At 34.2% G+C, this 22,328-nt stretch overlaps 1 long non-coding RNA gene across 1 annotated transcript; it reads right to left on the bottom strand.

Annotated features, from left to right (window-relative positions):
- Window positions 1-20,120: 20,120 nt before the first annotated feature.
- Window positions 20,121-21,844, bottom strand: LOC110925493. Its single transcript, XR_002584493.2, has 2 exons — window positions 21,675-21,844; window positions 20,121-20,539 (listed from the first exon to the last, which is right to left on the bottom strand). It is a non-coding gene; the product is annotated as an uncharacterized LOC110925493 (long non-coding RNA).
- Between the last annotated feature and the right edge of the window lie 484 nt (window positions 21,845-22,328).

Here is a 22,328-nt window from a genome sequence, read left to right as displayed (position 1 = left end):
CACGCGCCGCCGCCAACCACGATCAAGCAAGCACTTTCAAAGCTTTAACTTCTTTTTTAAGTCCAGAGCTCCAACCACTTACTTTGCGCATGGTGCAGCACTGGACTGGGGGACTTGAAGGGGTATGGTCCCAAAAAGCCGCGCAGACCTTCTTACAGGTCGCGCGCAGGCCCATACTCCTTAATCAGCAAGATGTTCAATCCCAACCTCCTGCGGCCTACTTCAGTATTGATTAACCCCGCGCGGGGATAAAATAAGAAAGAACATTGATTTCAACACTTAGCTCTCTGGATAAGAGTCTTCGACAACTACAATCCTGCGCGGGTTGGTTACGTGCTCAGTAAGGTTCGCGCAGGACTGGTAGCGCATGACCACTCCAGAGGGTACAAAGGTACAAGTGGCAGATGGAAAGAGCCAATCCGCACCCGCCAGGCTCTGCGCAATCGTGCTCCACGATCGTCTGACGTACAGGAGACAAAAAGTACTCAAGGACGCCTACGTGTCACCAATCACCGGGCAGAGACATCTGTCCCACGATCTCCACTTACCTGCTGGTGGCAGAGGGACAACGAGGCCGACCACAGTGACACGTGGCTCCAATCACAGTGGGCCAGCACCGGAAAGCTTCTAGAAGCCACCAACGGTCGTCACCAGTGAGACAAGGAGCATATCCGCTACGTTGTCGTCTTCCGGCCCAAGGCCCAGCAGCCCACATCCTCTACACCACTCCGGCTATAAATAGAGACCTTAGTTCACAGGTTAAACCATTCTATTCCTTCTACTCTCACTCTTTACTCACTTTAATCTCCTCAAAGCAGATACTTATTCTCACGCAGGAGTCTGGTTAAGATGGAAACCCCATATTCCGCTCTTAATGAGCTAACAATGTTTCTGTTTTGCAGGATCATCCGGTCATTAAGGAGCTCAGGAAACCAAAGAAGATTAACCACTATGGTCGAAACATAAACCAAGCTAATTAATAACTAAATTAGTTACGTGTGTCTTCAATATATATATATATATATATATATATATATATATATATATATATATATATATATATATATATACATATAGAAACGGGATCAGGAGAAAACGCTCAAAAGTGTGAGAACGGTGAGAACGCATCCTTGCCCAACACGTGTCCTGCGGCATAGAGAAGGGCGGAGAGGCTTTTTTGTCTTTTCATTCTTCTTTTATTTTCCCAACGCGGTATAATATTTTCTGGCGTCTAAGTTTTTTTTTTTTTTTTGGCGTTAATTGTATTTATTAAACCTTTTCGCGTTGAATTAATTGTTTTTGTGTCACATATATAATTTTTTGGCGTTATAGCGTTTTCTGGTTAATCTTTTTGGCGTTTGTGGCGTTTTGTATAATAATTAACTACGAGTCATTAATATTTGCATAAGATTACAATACGACCAATTTTTTTTGGCGTTTAGTGAATTTTTTGGCGTTTTATACCCTTTACAAGGTGCTTTGCCAGCAGCCGTTCTCCCAGTTTTCATACTACTAGCGTTTTGGTGTTTGCAGTTTTTGGCGTTTTATATAATAATGTATTTTATTTATAGAGAATTAGATAACAAAACAACATATAACTTGATATCAAAACAATATAAAATGAAAATAAAAATAATAAAAAATAAAAAATGGTAATCTAATTTTTTCTTCCGAATCTTCACTGTCATCAGCCTCTTCTTTCTTGAATTTGTTTTTTGGCGTTTTGAACCTTTTTTGAATACTTTACCTGGATGCCAACTTTCCTTCATAAACCCCGTCTTTTTCAGAAGAAGCTGCTTAGTGGCAACCTGTTTTTTGGTTTGATGTTCTTGTTTGGTGGCATGTCATTAAAGATCAACTCTTGCTTGATGTTATTTGTAATAATGGAGTCCAAAAATAGCATTTAACAGTTGTGTTGATCCCTTTATTCCATGCATATAATCATCAAGAACAAAGCTCACATGATGGCATATCACTGTCATCAGTCTCTTTTTCTTGAATATTTGTCCATCTCATTTAGCAAAATATTATTGAGATAACCCCCTCAGAAGAAGGATCCATTTCAGTGAAAGCTTTGCCATCTGTGGCGTTTAAAAGTGAGTGGTTTCTAGAGGATATGGCGTTTGTGTTTTCTGGGTGTGATTAATTTCATTGTGTATAGACCCCTCTCTTATAGGAGTTTTTTGGCGCGTAGTTTAGGCGAGACTTTTTATTGTAATAAATGATAGTAATAAAGTAACTGTCTTTTTCAGTTACTGTTTTTGTATTTACTGTGTTGATCAACTTTTATCAGTTTTATAGGTTATAGACGTCCCATCTTCTAAGTTTGTCTTTTTTTAAATGGCGTTATGCAGACCAAGATGACAAAATACAATAACGGAGTAAATAAAATATTAAGTAGAAAAAATATTTTTATTATTTTTGGCGTTTTGTAAGGGTTAACTATTTTTAGTATTTTTTTTTGACGTTTTACTAATAAAGATAGAAATATATTATTTAATTATCTTAAAAAAAAGAAGATTACGTAGAAGAAAAGAAAAGAGGAAAAAAATTAAAAGCCTTCATCAGAAGATACTTTATCCGAATAGTATCCATCACTTGCGTCATCTTCTTCCTCCTCGGAGTCTTCATCTGGATCTTCATCCATGTCATCACCTTCACCTTCATCAGCTTCTTATTCCTGAAGATTCTGAAGCCTCCACTTGAATATGTCTTGCATTAACTCCAATTTGAGTCTATTTCTGTGTTGGTACAAGTGGCGTTATGCAATTTTTCCATGAAACCCAGTCACCGCTTTGTCATGATGTTTTCTAGCCAGTATACTTCCTGCTCTCCGATGTCGTATGTAACCGTCACCATGTCTGTTTCATCATCAAAACGCCATGATGTCATGACAGGGTCCGGCTTCACATCTTCTTTGATTGTTCAAATTTCCTGGTTAATGCTTTCATAAGCATATGTGTTTCATGGCATTCGTTGTCTAGAGCGATGCCAAGGGATAAGATCCCCTCTCTATCTCTTCTTCCATCTTCAGAATTCCCCTGACCATCTTAACATACACCCTCCTTCTGTTGTCAAAACGGAGGACGAATCGCCTGATTGTCAGAGTGTATCTCCAGGAAACGATTGTTTCCATTTTTGGCGTTTTGGTTAAAGATGTTTTTTTGCAGAAATGGATAGATTGAACTATATAGAAGCTATGTATTTTACCTCGTTTATATAATGATGTTTTGGCACGTAATTTATGAGGGGATTTCTTCTAATAAATGTTAATAACTGAAATTCAGTTACTGTGTTGTTCCATCTTCCTGTAATTTCCAACGCGTTTTATCACTAATTTTTGGCATTTTGTTTTTAGTGGCGTTTTTTTTTTTTGTATGGCGTTTTATCATTTGATGGCGTTTTGAATATGAGCGGAAAAATACCCTATTACCCTTAATAAAGCGCGTCCCACATATAAAATTGATGTTATATACGAAAACGCCACCGCGCAATCCAGTCAATGGATTGCTTTGATCGGACGACCCGTAAACGTTCTCACCGTTCTCACACTTTTCACCTTTTTCTCTAAATCCTGACCCCATATATATATATATATATATATATATATATATATATATATATATATATATATATATATATATATATATATATATATATATATATATATAGTGGAGGGTTCAATTGAGAAGAAATTTTTTGTAAGAAGAAAAAAGAAGAAATTTCAACCAATAAGAATGCTTCATTAGACTTCATTTAATATTTGTACTTAATGTAACTATAAGGGTATACTAGTAAACTTACATACATCATTAATTGGTTGTTTCATCTTTAATAACTAACTATATTAAATTTGTAACTTAATTTTAAGATATATATTTTTCACAAAAAAATAAAAATAAAAATTCATTTATGGTGTAGGATAAGTACGAAGCGTGTAGGATAAATTACGAGTTGTGTAGGATAAATTTCAATATGTGTAGGATAAATTCCGAAATGTGTAGGATAACTTTTGATGTGTGTAGGCAAAAATATTTAGTGTGAAGGATTATAGTTTTAATGACTAATTAATTAGTCAAACATAATAATAAATGAGATAAGAAAGAAACTATTTAATGTTTTACAATTATACCCTTTTATTCTTTTTCTTCTCAACAAAATTTTCTTCTCAAATGAACCTTCCTCTATATATATATATATATATATATATATATATATATATATATATATATATATATATATATATATATATATATATATATATTCTTAAATATAATGGACTGCAAAACTTAATTATATATATTTTTTTAAATGTAAAGGACCACAAAAACCTTAATGAAAAAGATTCATCATGGCGAGTTAACGGTAAAATCAAAACTGAATGCATGCATGCAGTTGGCTACACATGTAATGAGAATTATGAGATGTACCATGCATGTAAGTATTTTGAGTACAAATGCTTTTATGTTTTTCGATGGAAACATAATAATTTTCAATGATGGCTGTAAATAGAAGGTGGAAAGCTTTTATCATATTTTTAAAGCGTGTGTTCAAGATTTTTGTATACAATAATTTATTTATTCTAGGGGTGTGGTAAAAAAATTTTACCGTATATTTAAGAGATGCAATCAAGATTTTTGCCTAACAATATACTATTTTTTTTTCAAAGTGGATGCTCGCCACCCTACAGACCATGGTGGATCCGCCCCTCACTTTGGCCCTTTCGGATTTAATTTTAAATTATTATTCAGGTTAAAAAATATGTTTAACATTCTTTAGCCAAACTTTATATACTAAGTTTGTATCTTTGTTTTACCTTTTTTAATCAAAATATACTATATATTGATATTGTTTCATTCACTATTACTAGAACGTAAGGGTGTGAATTTCAGACACGACACAAAATTCACGGGTTTAGGTTTAGTCTAGATGGGTTCGGGTCAGTTTCAGGTTGAACCTATGAACCCGTTTAGGTTAACGGGTCGGGTTTGGGTCAACCCGATCAGGTTGGCAGGTTGATCCGTTTAACACATTCATATTATATTTTATTTTTTTACAACTTATTTTATGTCATAAATTAAATGGGGTTGTGTATTTTATACCATAATTATAACTTAAAAAGAGAAATTAGCATAAGATTTTATAATTTAATATAATTGTGTTATATACATTTGTGTTTTTTATGTAAATCTTAATTTTAATATATTAATTTCAGAAAAAAAAAGATCGGGTTGAACGGGTCGTGTTCGGGTCAACCCACAAAACTTCGGGTCGTGTTCGGGTTCATATGTATGATACGATTTTCGGGTTCGGGTCGGGTTCGGATTCGTGTAAAATTTTTAGGTTCGGGTCGGATTGAACCCGCCAACCCGTAAACATGATCCGTTTAGCACCCCTACTAGAATGGTACATCAAAATCTATTACAACATTCATCAAACTTAAAATGCTAGGCTTAATCAACGTTCTGATAACCATGGTAGTTTAATATTTGTGTGTGAACTAGTAGATAATTATGCGCGTTGCGGCGGAAGTTTGGCCAATATTGCTTTGGTTCGTTATAGTACCCACACTCTCTATGGTAACCAAAAGATAACCTAAAAACTAAAGTCGTCCAAAAAGATACTGACACTTGTTTTACATCTCGAAAGCTATAATATTGGTATCGGTACGGTACCAACACTCGTATAGATAAATTCGTGATACGCGGTTGCGTTTAACTTTTTTCTCGACATTGCAATATAAATTATATTTGAAAAAGAGTTGCATTCAAAATAACGGTACGATGACGAACCGCGAGTCGATTAGTAATATTTACAAAGGTTTTATAACACAAAATTATATATTGTGACTCAAAAAATAACGTCGTGTTTTATATCGATTGAAAATCATAAAAACGAATACCAATACTGTCACACCCCAACTGATGGCGGAAACACCGGAGTGAGACGAAAACAAATCGCTCAAAGCTTCATAACACTAAATTGTGACAATAATTAATAATTCAAATTCCATAAATTCTAAAGTGAATACATCGTTCAACAAAATAACCGAACAGTGACAAATGTAGCAACAAAACATGTAACATAATTAATTGTTTATTGATTAAGCTTGTTTCTATGTCCACCCTAAACTTGTTTCTTCATCACATCGTCTATCAACCTGCAACATGTAATAAAATAATGATCAACAAATATGTTGGCGAGTATACAAGTTTGAATACATAGCATAATATAAAAATGTTTTAACTGTACTCATATCCAACATGAATAATGTATACAAGTTACGTGTTGAACGGGTGTAAAATATATGCCAAACCAAAGTTTCCAACGCAATCATGATTACCCAACATCGTCGAGACGAAGAGGCTTGCAAAGTTAATGAGCATATAGACACAATGTATACAGAGCATATCAGATTAACAAGTATAACATGTTTTCATGTTTATATGTGGATAGAGTGTGATTTGAATAAACAAGTCTCATAGCGTTGCGTGTTTTTGTATAATGTACATGTTGCACCCAAAGTGTTTAAAACGAAAAAAAAGAGATTGAGTATACTCACAGTTTTGCGTAGGGTTCCATGAAAGCCGAGAGTTGTTGTGATGAAGGTTTGGAGCACCGGGATCACCCTGAAATGGGTAAACAACCTTGTAAATATTCTGTTGTAGAAAGGTTCGGATCAGATAGTAAGATACGTGAATTATACGAGTTAAGAACAGGTAATAGTCCCTTAGCACGGATGGCCATTTCGTGCGAATGGGCATAGCCCATTCGTGCGAATGGATTTCCCTCTAAAACAGACTGAACTGTTAAAGCTAGTTTATAAATGATTTGGTTGTCAACAGTAAGGTAATTGTTTTGAACTACTTCGAAACAGAAAGTAAAATGGTCAAACGTTGTAGCTGATGTTAAAAAAGAAAATGAAATCGACTCAGATTATGTAAAAAAAATCCCGTGCGGATGGGCATAGGCCGTCCGTGCGAACTGACTGTTCAGTTGTGTAAAGTTTAGTTATAAACTAATTTAATTGTAAACAGTGAAGTAATTGTTTAAATCATTCAAATCAGGAAGTAAAACGGTCAAACATGATGAACTGATGCAACAACAAAAATGAAATCAAACAGATCACGTGAAACGCCCCGTTCGTGCGGATGGGACATGCCCATTCGTGCGAATGTGACATGCTGATCCGTGCGAACGCGGCTGTTTGTTGAAGAACGTATGTTTGATCTGTATAGAACAGGTCATTTCTTGGTGGAAATTAATCCTAATACAAACCCTTAACTATGGAACGAGTTGAGGGTCTAATGGGTTCCAGATTCCATCAAGATCGTGCAATAATCGAAAAGAAAGCTATGAACAAGTTGTAAAATGCTTAAGGTTTATAAACTTTGATTCAATCTCGAATGCGTGATTCTCCAACAGCAGTTTGCCCAAGCAAACCAGTGGAAACCATTCTTGAGATACGTTGAATCGAGGAAGTTTTGTAAAAATTCTAAGAATTATGGTAAAAGTAAGAAATGTAATGAAAATGAAGTAGAAATGTAATAGAAAATGAAGAGAAACCTTACAAAGAGCTTCTGGTTGTAAGGAGGGAGTTTGAGAGCGTTTGTGAAGAAATGGCGAGTGAAAGTGGTGAAATAGCACACTTATTTATAAGTGAGGGTGGAAATTAGGGTTTCCTAAAGTTTCGCGCGGATGTAGTTTGGTGCAGATGCACACATCCGCACGGATGCGCTCATCCGTGTGAATGGGCTTTCCCATTTCTTTCGTGTTTCAAGTTTGGTTATTTTACATGTTTTAATCGGTTTTTCGGGTAACGAGCATAAATGTGTATCGTGAAATCAAGAATCATGTATAACATAGTGTCTAAAATGTTGATTGTGAGTGTAAACATGCACATAAGTTTAATACGAATAACATGAATATGAATAAAATCTTGCGTTTTCATTATGATCAATTGTCTCGGATTACAAATTGGAAACAAAATAGAATATAACAAGAGTACAAGTGTCTAAAAATAGAATGCACAACAATACTTGCTAAATCGGGAAAGTACAAATATGCGAAACGCTACAAATACGAGTTACGATAACACTGATACCGGTACCGACACCATATCATCATTGTGAATACAACTCCGTTTTAAAGAAAACTCCGAATACAACTCCGTTTTAAATAAAACTTATAACCAAATGTAAATAAAAAAATTTAACGCAACCGCGTACTTAGTCTTTATAAAAAAAGAAACAAACAAAAATTATAAGAAAAAAATAAACAAAACTTTATGGTTAAAACATATATTATTTATAGCAAAAGGTATGTAACAGAACTTTTTACAAAAGTCAAAATGGTATCGTTCATGAAAGTTCTTAATTGTCTTAAACTATAGGAATAAAACGATATTATTTATAGTCTAAGGTGTGTAATTGAAACTAAAAATAAAAAAATCAAAGTTACTATTCACACAAATTGATAATTTTGTGTGTGTGTGTGTATTTATATATAGGACTCGGTTCAATTAAGACCAATCACGAGTTGTGAGAACCATGAGAGTTCTTGCGCGAGTTGGGCCACCATTTTTTGCACTAACGTAGATGAAAATGTTAGAGTAAACTGCACAAAACGTCCTTTATGTTTCTTCAAACTTGCAGGTTTCATCCTTAATATTTAAAACTTGCTAAAAACATCCTTTAAGTTTATTTTTGTTACGGGTTCACCACGTTATATTTATCAGTTAAATTCCCTCACATTCATAACGTGTGAGGGTAAAATCGTCATTTTAGTTGATCTTCTTATAAACCCACAAAAAAAACACTCAGAACCATTTTCTTCTTCATCAACTTGAATTAAAACCCCAACTTTTACTTCATTGCAAACTAATTTACCAAATTCATCAACGACAAGTGTTTCAAAATCAGATAAAACATTTGCAACAACATCATACATGTCAAGAATTCAAAAGATTCTCTTCGAAGATCTTTGCCCAATGGCGACCACTTCACCGAAATTCAAAAGCTGCATCACACAACCTTTTGTGGTCTCCACAAAACTGACTTCTTTTATCAATTCTGATTCACTGAACACTTGCTTACACCACTGCTTTCCCCCAAACATAAGAACTTTAACCATGACTTTAAGCGCCTGAATCATTTCTTCATTTTCTCATCCAAAACCTTCTACTCAATCCTTTGCACTTCCTCAACACTAACCTTCTCAACCCCGAGAATCGGCAAGCCCTCATCCAACACATCTCACCGAACATTACTATACATTTAACAACAATCTTTCTCATAACCAGACCTAATAATCCTATCAGCAATCCCTTTCAGCTCCTTGATTGCATCTGCATAAAGCAAACCAACATAAACATCACCTCTAAAGCTCAAACCTCTTTCATAACAATAACCACTACTTCCACAATCATTTTCTCCATAACTAGTCTCAATCAATCTCGTTAACCGCAAGCAAACCAAACCCTCATGGGTCAATCTGTACCGCCGATTTACATCTAATGGAATAATGTTACCGACCGATCTGAAGTGCGTTTTCAGCTCGATCTATTACCTCACCGTTACAATTGGATAGAATTTTTTGGTTTTCAGCCAATTTAATAATTGTATCAATAGCTTCTAGATGTGTGTAAGGGTTTTTTATAAAAAGATCAACTAAAACGACAAGTTTACCCTCACATGTTATACATGTGAGGGAATTTAACTAATTAAATTAACGTGGTTAGTTGTAAAGGACTGAACCTGTAACAAAATTAAATTTAAAGGGTGTTTTTAGCAAGTTTTAAACATTAAGGATGGAACCTGCAAGTTTGAGGAAACATAAAGGACGTTTTGTGCAGTTTACTCAAAATGTTATAAACAAATCTGTAAAAAACAAAACAAAAAAGATTGTCGACTCGGTAGTTACGCCTGATGTAAAATTTATTTACGGCAGTCGAAAATTTTTTACATTACCAATAATTTTTTTGTATACTTCACTGAAATTTATGAAAGCGATAATTTTTTTATTTTTTCGCTAGAACATGTAATTTTTTTTTTAAGATTTTTAAGAAAACTTTTTTTTTGAAAAAATCTTTTGTAAGGCCTGGTTCTCATGGTTCTCACAACTTAAGGTGATTCTCATTTTACCATTTTCGTATATATATATATATATATATATATATATATATATATATATAGGTAGAGAATCCTGTAAAAAGTGCTTAAAGTGTGAGAAGTGTATTATTACACTATATATAATACTATATAACACCATATAAACACCGTATAACAATACGTAACACCATATAATACCACATAACACTATGTAACACTATATATCATTATATAACAAATATAACACTATAGGTTGTCTGATAGCATTCTATGATAGATGTATAGTGTTATATTTGTTATATAATGATATATAGTGTTACATAGTGTTATATGGTATTATATGGTATTATATGGTGTTACATATTGTTATACGGTGTTTATATGGTGTTATATAGTATTATATATAGTGTTATAATACACTTCTCACACTTTAGGCCCTTTTTACACTATCCTTACCCTATATATATATATATATATATATATATATATATATATATATATATATATATATATATATATATAGCGAAGTCTACCCTATTTGAGAAACTTGAGAAGCATTCTCGACCACACATTCCCCTAAACTTTTCGTAATATACACATATGTATAGTTTAAAGTTGACTATATACAGATAAGTATATTATCAAACCTTGAATTATACACACATATAAATAGTCAATTTTTAACTATACATATGTGTATATTATGAAAAGCTTAGGGAAAATGTGTGGTCCAGAATACTTCTCAAGTTTCTCAATTAGCCTAATGCTTCTCACACGATCCTACCCCCTATGTAAAAGTGCACAAAAAAAATATTATAGCGGTGCAAAAAAATATTATAGTGGTAATGATATACAACAATGCATAACACTAAAAATGCACAAAGAGATAGAACTATATATCTATAAGACCATGGGGTGTGGTTTGGGTAGTTCCTTTGGGGACTATCCGCCACGTAGGCGTCACGTCACATTGGTGGAGGATCATCTCTTTGGGGACTACCCAAGGGTATGGAGGACTACCCAATTTAATTAAAAAACCAATATGTAATAAAGGAGAGAGAGAGGGGCCCACCAAATTACAAATCAGCCAGCCACCAAGCTTGTTGCTTCCGTCTTCCAGATGCCGCTTGCGACGCGACGACCCCGGAGGGGGCGGTGTGGGACGAGGGGACGACCCAGCGACGGTGGGGGACGATCCCCACACCGTTCACTCTAATGAGGCATGAAACTACATTACAATTATAACACTCTTGGCAAATCTCACATCGTTTGTGAACATGAGAGATGTTGGATTCTGAAGACATGTCCCGTCTCAAGTATGACCAACGCGTTTTGGGTGCAATAACTGTGGATCTCACCGAAACTCCACGGTTGAGTGTACCAAGTTGAGTGTAGTATCATGATGAGTGACATCCTAGAAAGTCTTTACCCAGGCAACCAAAAACAAATTCATGAACTTCTCATAAGATATCGAACAATATTAATGGTACGTATAGGTAGACATTGAACTTCTCATAGGCTATCAAACAATATTAATGTTAATAGTTACAAATGATATCAAAACTCACTCTTTTTCTTTTTTGTATAAAACTTTAACCTAGAGTTAATAGGTAGACATTGGCTAATTTATCATATTCTGATCTAAGAGCATTCATATCCAATCCACTAAAAATATACATACATTTCACTAAAACACAACTCCTATATCAATATATTTCCACTAAAAACAAATACTTTTTCTCTCTCCTTTTCAATATATATTACATTTTTCTCTCTCTTTCACTCACAGCCACTTTCAATATATATTAAAAAATTATAGTGGGTGAACAGTGTCCCTCCAAATATACAGATGAACAGTAATATTTTCTCTCTCCTCCACTCACAACCACTTTTTATACTCTTTACATTTTAAAAACCCCACACACTAGATATGATGGACTGGATGGGAATGCTCTAATATCTTCATATTCATCGCATTCTATGACCTTTGAATCTACCTCTTTGATGCCTTCATTTCGTATATGGTAGGCATCTATTTTGCGGAACAAATTTCAATAACACAATCAACTAAGTTTACCTCTTAGACATCGTTGTCGGACACTATAGTATTTAAGAATACTTGTGTTTTTGTTAACCATCCTTAAATAACATAGGATATCTACTACATTATTTGACAATTCCATCATTAAAGATTACCTATTAATTTTAGGACGAATTTTTTTAAGAGTGTTATGTTGTACCATCTCTCATATCCGGGATTTCGGGTTTTATATATATAGGGATGAGTTAAAATGAGAACCACTACGAGTTGTGAGAACCGTGAGAACTTTTTGATCCGGCGCGTGTTTGGCCCAATTTTTTTTTGCACAAACGTAGATGAAAACATTATAAACAGATCTGTAAAAAAAGTAAAAAAAAATTGTCGAGTCGTTAGTTTTGACTGATTCAAGTTTTTTTTTTACGTTCTGAAATAGTTATCAACTGTAAAATTTTAGGCCAGCGCGTAAAAAAAACTTGCATCAGTCAAAACTAACGTCTCGACAATTTTTTTACAGATGTGTTTATAATATTTTCATCTACGTTTGTGTAAAAAATTTTTGCCCCAATTCGCGTCGGATCAAGAAGTTATCTCGGTTCTTATAACTCGTAGTCGTTTTCATTTGAACCGAAACATATATATATATATATATATATATATATATATATATATATATATATATATATAGTGGAGAGTTCAAATGAGAAGAATTAAAAATTAAGAATAAAAAGAATAAATGATACAAAGGTAATTTGAACAAATCATTTAATGAGTATATTATTTATTTTTGCTATTCAAATTAATTAACTCTAATCATTTAATGAGCTTATCTTATAACATAGTTGTGCATCTTACACAATAAAAACAATCATGCACATGATCTTACATTTTCAACGCTTCCTACACCATTAAAACAATATTTTGGTGTAGGATATCGAATGTGTAGGACTCAAACACTTTTAAATAATTTTGCGACTCATAATAAAATATGTGTAGGACACAAAATTTTTAAATAATTTTGTCACTTCTAAAAAAATTTGTGTAGAAACCAATACATTAATGATGGTGAGGAGTAATCTATGATTGCATTAATAAGACTTAAGTAACTCTTTAAAATATTTATTAATATTCTACATCAAAATGTCTATACTACCCCTGGTAATTAAAGCATTAATTAAAATTGGACGAAAATGATATCTTGATTCACACCCATTGATCAAAAAATATAGGGTGTAGATTAATTCATTTTTTCTTCTTTAATGAAAATTCTTCTCAAATAAACCTCCCTATATATATATATATATATATATATATAGTGGAGGTCCGAATTGACTGATGTTGAAGAATCAACGGATGAGTTGTGTTTAGGGGTGAAATGCCACTCGAACCTAGAGCTAGCTGGTTCTCCCCGAAATGCGTTGAGGCGCAGCAGTTGACTGGACATCTAGGGGTAAAGTACTGTTTCGGTGCGGGCCGAGATAGCGGTACCAAATCGAGACAAACTCTAAATACTAGATATGACCTCAAAATTAGAGGGGTCAAGGTTGGCCAGTGAGACGATGGGGGATAAGCTTCATCGTCGAGGGAAATAGCCTAGATCACCAGCTAAGGCCTCTAAAGCTTCATCGTCGGTGGAAACTTACTAAGAGTTCACCCATCTTGATAGTAGAGTGTATGCCTAACTATGAAGCTTTCATATTTTCCATTACCATTGCGCTCAAAATTAATGCGTTGGTAATATAAGAGGTAGACCATTCTTCATGAGTCTGACATCTCTCCTGTTCACGACTGATGTAAGATTTACCTAAGTTGTTAATAATTCATGATGCAACATTGTAATGATTTTGGGCACACCAATATTTGTGTTCAATTGTTTATGCTTTGACAAATATGTGGCGTCCTCATTCCTTGACCAATTAGGGATATTTTAATATACTAAATTTATGTTGAAGTTAGTTTTTATATGTATTTGAGCATCCCTGATGGCAAAATGAGGACAGCGACGTGACGCTTAGATTGCGTCCAAAAGGGGACATCACCATTGAGGGAATGCGTTTGTCCAGATGTGCTTCATTCGTTCGGAATTTCGGATGAGAGGGGGATGAGAATGGCAGGGCACCTTCTCTCACACATATAATTCTATGCACGGACATGTCTATGTGTGTATACATACATACATACATTCATGCATGCATGCATACATACATATATACATAAATGGTATTTAAAAGTAAACGTAGCATTGTAGAGAAAATAAATGTGTTTAAAGGATAAGTAAAAATCTATTAACATAGCTAACGTGGCACGTTTATAAGTATTTAAAAGGGGGTGGATTGGAGATGCTTTTAATAATGATAAAAAAGAATCGTATTTATGATATTAAGGTTTGGTATATTTTGTTTTTGAAAGAACAAGAATAAGATTGAGGGTACTATGTTTTTTTAATAATAGATTAAGGAATATTGGATTTTAATAATCCCAACTATTCGTCGTTGGTCGTCAACAGTTCCAATTTTAAAAAATAACCACTAGCAGTTCCAACTATTGACATATTGGCCACCAACGGATCCTGACTAACAGAACCCTAACGCTGTTAGTCTCCGGTCGCCGGAAAACCGTTTTTGTCCTGAAAAAGTGTCTAAAGGTCCGATCTAAGGTTACAAAGAGGTTTGGGACGAAAATGTTGAGTTTTTCGGCGAAAAAGAAGTTTCCCGACGACTTATAATTGGGGTTTTTACTAGAAAAAGTTCTCAAATGTACATAATAAGGTTACAAAGAGGTTCGGGACAAAAATGTTGAGTTTTCCGGCAAAAAATGAGTTTTTCGGCCAAAAAACGTTTTTCCGGCGACCGAAGACTAACGACGTTAGGGTTCTGTTAGTCAGGGTCCATTGGAAGCCAATATGTTAAAAGTTAGGACTACCGGTGGTTATTTTTAAAGTTGAGACTGTTGACGGCCAACAGCGAATAGTTGAGATTATTAAAATTCAATATTCCTAAATAAATAAGTAAATAGAAAACCTTTCAACTTTAAGGGTTCTGTTAGTCAGGGTCCATTGTAAACCAAATAATATTTTTAAAATGTTGAAGTATTTTACATTTCAACTTTAAGTGTTTTTAGAAACCAAATAATATTTTTAAAATGTTACATTTCAACTTTAGAAATACGTTGGTTGAAACTTGAACTTATAGAAAAATCTTATTTTATATGGGGTGTAATTTAATATTTACTGGTATAGTTTAGAAGTAGAAGTAATGTAACCTTTGCCATTAAAAAAAACCAACGTTAATTTTTTCCCTTCCGAGAACCATGAAGTAGACTTGACTCGATAACGTAAATAAAATAAACGTTAATTTCTTCCTTTGATGTTCGAGCAGTAGAGCTCCGAGAAAACCAAGTCATGATCGATCTTCAAGAAATCAAGTGGGTCGATCTTCTATCCCTTTCAACTCGGTTATTGTGTCATTTTGGCGACAAAAAGGGCAAAACACCGCAAAAGTGATCGACGCAAAAGTGATCGAGTTAGAACTTGACATAAATGAAACAACGATACCCTTTTCTTAACGAACCCCATTATCCTTTGATGTATGGTACACTATGCAAATACCAAACAAATCCAAATGCGGTGACTCATGAAACATTTGCCGGAAGTTGATTGGGATAAGTGTGGTTGGTTCTCTTCTAAAAGCACAATCCACTTCGTAAAATTATAGAAAATGCATGTGTTCACTTTTGATGCACTTTGCCTTTAGTTTTATATAATACAAAATTGCATAGCTTTAATGGATGCATGTGTGTGCATTGATGTTTTTTATTAACGACAAATTTAGATCACTGACGAACCACTGGAGTATCATCGTGCTACCAATGAGACCACCCGATCATATCCATCTCTACTAGGCATAATGCCTATACACCAATCCATTCAGGAGTAAACCCAGTATATATGGAAAAAACCCCTTTGGGAATCGAACCCAAGACCTGTTGGTCTCAAAGACTTATCCCACCCCTAAGATGTCACTAGGCTATAAAGCCATGTGCGCATTGATGTTGTTGATTTGTATAAATCTTTGTATAAAACCGTGGGTTCTAAAGATTCTAAAGATCCCTAAATTTGATTTCTAGGGAGTCATGCCGGAAGGAATGATAAATAAAATAGTTTTCTCTTTTGTTCTTTCCAACTACTAGAAAATATTTAATTTGTTGAAGTAACTTAATTTTTGTTCTTGATTGAATGCAACCCTACCACCATAATATAACCATATTCCTAGTTATATTTACATATGAGGTATATATAAAGAAATTGTTATGATTATTCCATGTAGCAAGTACTTGAGCTAGAACTTGAATACTTATATGCTTCTCATACGCTATGGGGATACCCATCCCGCAAGGCGGACAACGCTTACCTGGATGATCAGTGCATCTGGGGAACATCACGTCGCCATATGACTCGTTAGTGGTATTTCTGTGTGGGGTGACGACGGCCAGAATGGTGATGGTTGGCAACAGTCATGAGAATGAACGGTCAAATTTATTTCTTTTTTTCACTTTAACTAGGTTTAAAGAAGTTCGCCGTTGCGGCGAATTTCTTTTGTTATTTAGTCTGTGTTTACATGTGTTTTGAAATCACTATGAGCGTGTTGCGAACGGAACTGCTGAGAAGAATAAAAAGAAAATGTAGAAAAAAACACTAAAAGATAATCGAAAGAAAATCAACAAAAAAAAGTTGTATGGTAACGATGTTGTTCGTATGAAACCCGTGGTCAGGGATGAGCAAATTGTTCTGGGTACCGATACCAAATTTGCCGAACTGAAAGATCTTAAGTACCAATTCGGTACCGACTTTTGGTGTTCCTGATACAGGTTCACCACCGTTTTTTACCTTCATATACCGGTACCGTAACTGGTATTTTCGGTATCAGTACCGATTCTGTATCGGTTGGCACCGAGCTCATCCCCACCCCTGAAACTAAAAAAAGAAAAAATTAAAAGTTGAAGAAAATCAACAAAAAAAAGTTGTACGATACCGTTGTTCGTACGGTAACCGTGATCAGGGATGAGCAAATGGTACCGGGTAGCAGCACTGAATTTCCCGAACCAAAAGATTTCCAATATCAATTCGGCACCAACTTTTGGCATTTTCTGTATTAGCGCCGGTTATTACCTTCATGTACTGATACCGAACAGGACCATACCGGTATTTTCGATACCAGTAATGGTTTGATACCGGTTGACACTAGGGGTGTTCAAAACTATCCGTATCCGAAAATCCGATATCCGAATCCGAAATATCCGAAGAATCGGATATCCGAAATTTCGGATATCCGAAATTCGGATATCCGAATTTTTTGGATTCGGATTCGGATAGCAATATTCAAAATTTTCGGATATTTCGGATATCCGAAATATCCGAAAATTTAATTTTCATTTTTTTCGGATATCCAAATATCCGAAAATATCCAAAGTATTCGAATATATCCGAAATATCCGAAGTATCCGAAAATATCCAAAAAATATCCGAAAATATCCGAAAACTGATATTCAGATATCCGAAACTATCCAAAATATCCGTTTTCGAATATGAAAAAAATAATAAAAAAATAAAAATTAAATAAAAAGTTGGATTTTCGGATATCCGATTCACTATCCGAATACGTATCTGAAATTTCGGATATCCGAAATTCGGATATCCGGAATTTCGGATACGGATTCGGATAGTGAAATCTGGTATTCGAAAATTTCGGATATCCGAAATTTGGATATCCGAATTTTCGGATATCCGGTTTTGAACACCCCTAGTTGACACCAAGCTTATCCCAACCCCTGATATTAAAAAAAGGATTGAAGTTAAAAAGTAAAGAAAATAACTATTATTATAATATTAAAATAATAAAAGTATTAAAAAAAACTATATAGAGTAAATTACGTTTTTGGCCCCTGTGGTTATATCACTTTTACTATATTAGCCTAAAATAAGAATTTTTAACATATCTGCCCCTATGGTTTCTATAACTAACCATTTTGGCCCCTAAGTCTAGAGATCATGGGGCCAAAATGGTTAGTTATAGAGACCATGGGGCAGATATGTTAAAAATTCTTATTTTGGGCTAAAATAGTAAAGTGATATAACCACATGGGCCAAAGACGTAATTTACTCAACTATATATTATTATAATATTAAAATTACTATTCATTTCAATTCGTTTAGTAATATATAGTAATTAACTCTAATATTAATCTCCTATAAATGCCACTTTAACCTTTAATTTTATACACTTTCGATAAATCTTTTTTTAACTTTTACAAAAAAAAAGGAAAAAAAAGAAAAAATGGTTTCAAATGAGGGGAGAATCAGTGACGAAGCTTGAAAATTTCCACCGGGGGTCGAAAGTCACCGGACCTAAAAGTGTATACCTAATTTTTTTTTATAAAACCGGGAGGTCATTGAAAACGTATATACCTAAAAAATTCTATACGAAACGTACATACATAACACTATTGAGCGAAAAGTTCGGGGGGTCGGGCGCACCCCCTCTACCCCCGGCCCCCTCATAGCTTCGCCTCTTGGGAGAATCCCGCGAGTACATGTGCCTCCCATAAAGGATTGTAAGAGGATTGGAGAGCTGAATCCGTGGCATAAGGGAGGGAAGAAGCCGTCATGATGTCGTGTGTGTGTGGGGGGGGGGTGACGCCCCTCGCGTTTGAGATGGTATAACTAGCATAACAACTCAAGAAAAAACCAAAATTTCGTGAAAGTGATTTTAAGAAAGGGGTGACATGTTTGTTTGAGTGGATAGATTGCAATTGCGTGTTATTCAGGGAAGTTCATTACGTGAAAAAGAAGTTCGATCTAACATCAAAACAAAGTGATTAAAGACACAAATGTCGTTGTTAGCGGGAAAATGGACCCCCTTCCCTTAGTTAATGGTTTTGTATTTGTATTACTTTTTTCTTCATGGATTCTGACTTGGAACCTACATAATATCTTTTTGGACGAGGAAAACTTCCACCGTATATATAGTTTAAGTAAATGTTATCTTTAATTAGGATATTTGAATTAATTATGTTAGAGGAACAAATGAACAATAATAGGGTTTAAGACTATTTTTATATGGCCAGTGGCCACGCGGTATAACAAAAGTACAAAACAAATTAGGTACCAACACTTTTAGATATGTCCCTACATTTATTAATTGTGTGTAAACGAGTTGACGTAACCCGCGCGTTGCGGCGGGAAGTTTTGATACGTGCATGCCAAAATTGTTACGTTTTATATAATTACCACAGCGGTGTAATAGGCATTCGTGGGCTTTCTTTTATACATTGAGTTAGAGTGTATGTTTTGTAAATGTGATATACATAACTTCTGGATGCAACGATTAAACATGTATGGATCAAAATACGTGGTTAGAATATATATGAGTAAAGTAAAATTTGGACTACACTGAAATAGGTCAAAACTGACTTTTATTTAAATTGTATAAATCTTTAAAATATTTGGCCGATATATGTATTAACGTTTTATGTACCAATAAATTGGCATTTTTGAAATTTGCATTTCCTAATGTTTCTATAATTTTCAATTGGTAGTTCATTTTGCTTGTTGAATAAAGATTAATGAAATATTACCACGAATTAAATATATAATATAAATCCATGCCTTTGCTTTCTTTCTTATTTTATATTAGGAAAATGACAATGATTTATGAGATGCATGGCTACTGTATTAATGTTTTATGAAGATTGGCTTTATGTGTGAATTTTTTTCATCTTTAATGGCTTGTGTTTTAATGAATTGAGTAATCAATTTAATTAAATATTTCAAATTTTTATTTATATAAGTATAAATAGTTAAAGATATTTTCTTTATTTTCACGTATAATCCTTGTTTTAAATTTTGATAAAATCCACCTGCTATGCTATCAAATGCTGCAAATTGAAAAAGAAATCGTTATACTAATAATATAAAGTGGTAAGAATATGTATTTCATATTATGTTTTTTCCTAGTAAGAACATGAAACTTTGAAACTAATTGTATATAATGCTACGCTATCACGGCAGTGCGATGGCGGAGTTGCGACCACCGTCGCACTACCCTATCGCCACCACCGTCATTTCAACCTGAAAAGAATAGCCGGCATGAGTTCACAACATCGGTGAGCCAACCCCCCTCTCCCTAGCCGATCTCCACATGTCATCTATTGAGAATACCGGCGGCCGGTGCACATCTCATTTAGAGCGGTGTAGTGCCCAATCGAGGGGGAACTGCAGCCTTACCACCGGCCACTGGCACACCATGCCACCATTATTAATCACTATTGGAACTGTCGCAACTCTTCCTTTGTCAAACCGCCATAGAAACCTTTGAAAACCACCACAAAACTTTGCCTAGGATTTGACAAAAAAAAATAGGATGATACAATGAAACCTAAATTTCATATTTCCTATAATGATAGACATTTTAATAACAATAACAGACACACCAACCCAAGAAAACCTTTTTCCTTCATCTCTAAAAAAACACACGTGTTTGTCTATCTCTACACTCTGCTATACAATCACAAACAATATACATACATATTCTTTGGATTTGATGACTATATATCTTTGTACGTCATATACGCCATTTGAAATTCATCATTTTCGTTTGATTGCAAACACATGCATATACGAAATTGTCTTTTGTAATCAATTTCTAAAAACAGAAAAACACGACAATCATGAAAAGACATGATTGAATTGATTCAGAAGTAGGCGGATTCACGAAGAACATGATAATCGCTATTCAAAAAAGGATAAAAACAAAAATCATGAAAAATTGTTTACCTAACCTTTGATGATGTCGAATGTAAATGGTGGGTGGGTTGGTTTTAATTTAGGAACGAAGATTGAGGATATGGATTTGGTTAAAACAAAGAAGTGGAAGCGGTTCAATTAAAACAAAGATGACGTGACTATTTATTGATTTAGTTTATTTAGAATACGGTTTACCGATGTGATGAATAAACACACCAATTCATAAGATGGCTGATTAACTTTTACAAACGGAATGTCAGTTCGGTTATAACTAAGAAATGAATTTCATATGGAAACACAATTATACAAACATATAGCATAGGGAAAAAGTCAAACAGAAAATCATTGTTGGTAAAATAGGTATCAGATATGAAGTTTACTCTAATTATGATTCAAATTGAGAGCAAGAACCAATTTGCCCAGAAAATTTTGCATACATAAACACATAATTATTATATGCATATGATATGAGGAACAAATATAACGCTACCTGCCTACCCAAATCTTAATTCAAGTGATATGATATGAGGAATAGATATAAAGGGTACCCTAATGTTGATTCAATGGAGAGATCGAACCATTTTGCCCTAATTAAAAAAAAATTACCCTAATTGCCTATCAATAAGGGGGAAAACATGATCACGGAATGGAGGATTCAAGTGAACAGATTAGAATCGAATGCACATAGTTGAATCAAATAAAATAAACAGAGTAAAAAGTGATGTACCTGTAATATCAATATTCTTAGTGGATGGTTTTGGATGAAGAGAGTTTGAAAGGAACATGGGAATGGTAAGTCTGGGCGGTTGGGATGAGATAAGAAGAATAGGTTTGAGAATTAAAAGAAAAGAGGGTCTCGTAAGTAGGGTGTATATGTGTATTATAGAGATTTATTATTTGGTGGGAAACTTAATAATATTATAAGGGGCTTCAGTAAGTAACATGTTGTGGAAAACTTAAAAATGTGTGTTTGTAAAGACATGATGGTTCATGAGTGTTTGGTAACCCAAGTTGCTAATTGTATAAGGGTATAATTTGAGAAAGCGTGAGGTATTCACACTACAAACAAGACAAAAATATTCCAACCCACGTCTACGTGCAAAGAAAATGGTGTAAAAACCATCTATAAAACATTCTACATTACTAAGGAAGGATATGATGTAAAAGAAAATGTTTTAAATGAGATTTCCTAACCTAAATTTTACAATAAACTTTTTGAACCTTGTGTTCATGCCTCAGCTTCTTGTAACCTTCCGGTTCTTAACATAAACATCTTCTTGTAACTTTCCGTTTAGAATGGTGGCTATTATATCGAGACGATGCAATTCCCACCCATTAAAAGTTGTTAGAGACGATGCAATTCCCACCCATTAAAAGTTGT

The sequence above is a fragment of the Helianthus annuus genome, chromosome 11, assembly GCF_002127325.2.
Source record: "Helianthus annuus cultivar XRQ/B chromosome 11, HanXRQr2.0-SUNRISE, whole genome shotgun sequence".
Taxonomy (NCBI): Eukaryota; Viridiplantae; Streptophyta; class Magnoliopsida; order Asterales; family Asteraceae; genus Helianthus; species Helianthus annuus.
The sequence above is the reverse complement of the archived record's forward strand: the minus strand, read 5'-3'. Positions and strand labels throughout refer to the sequence as shown.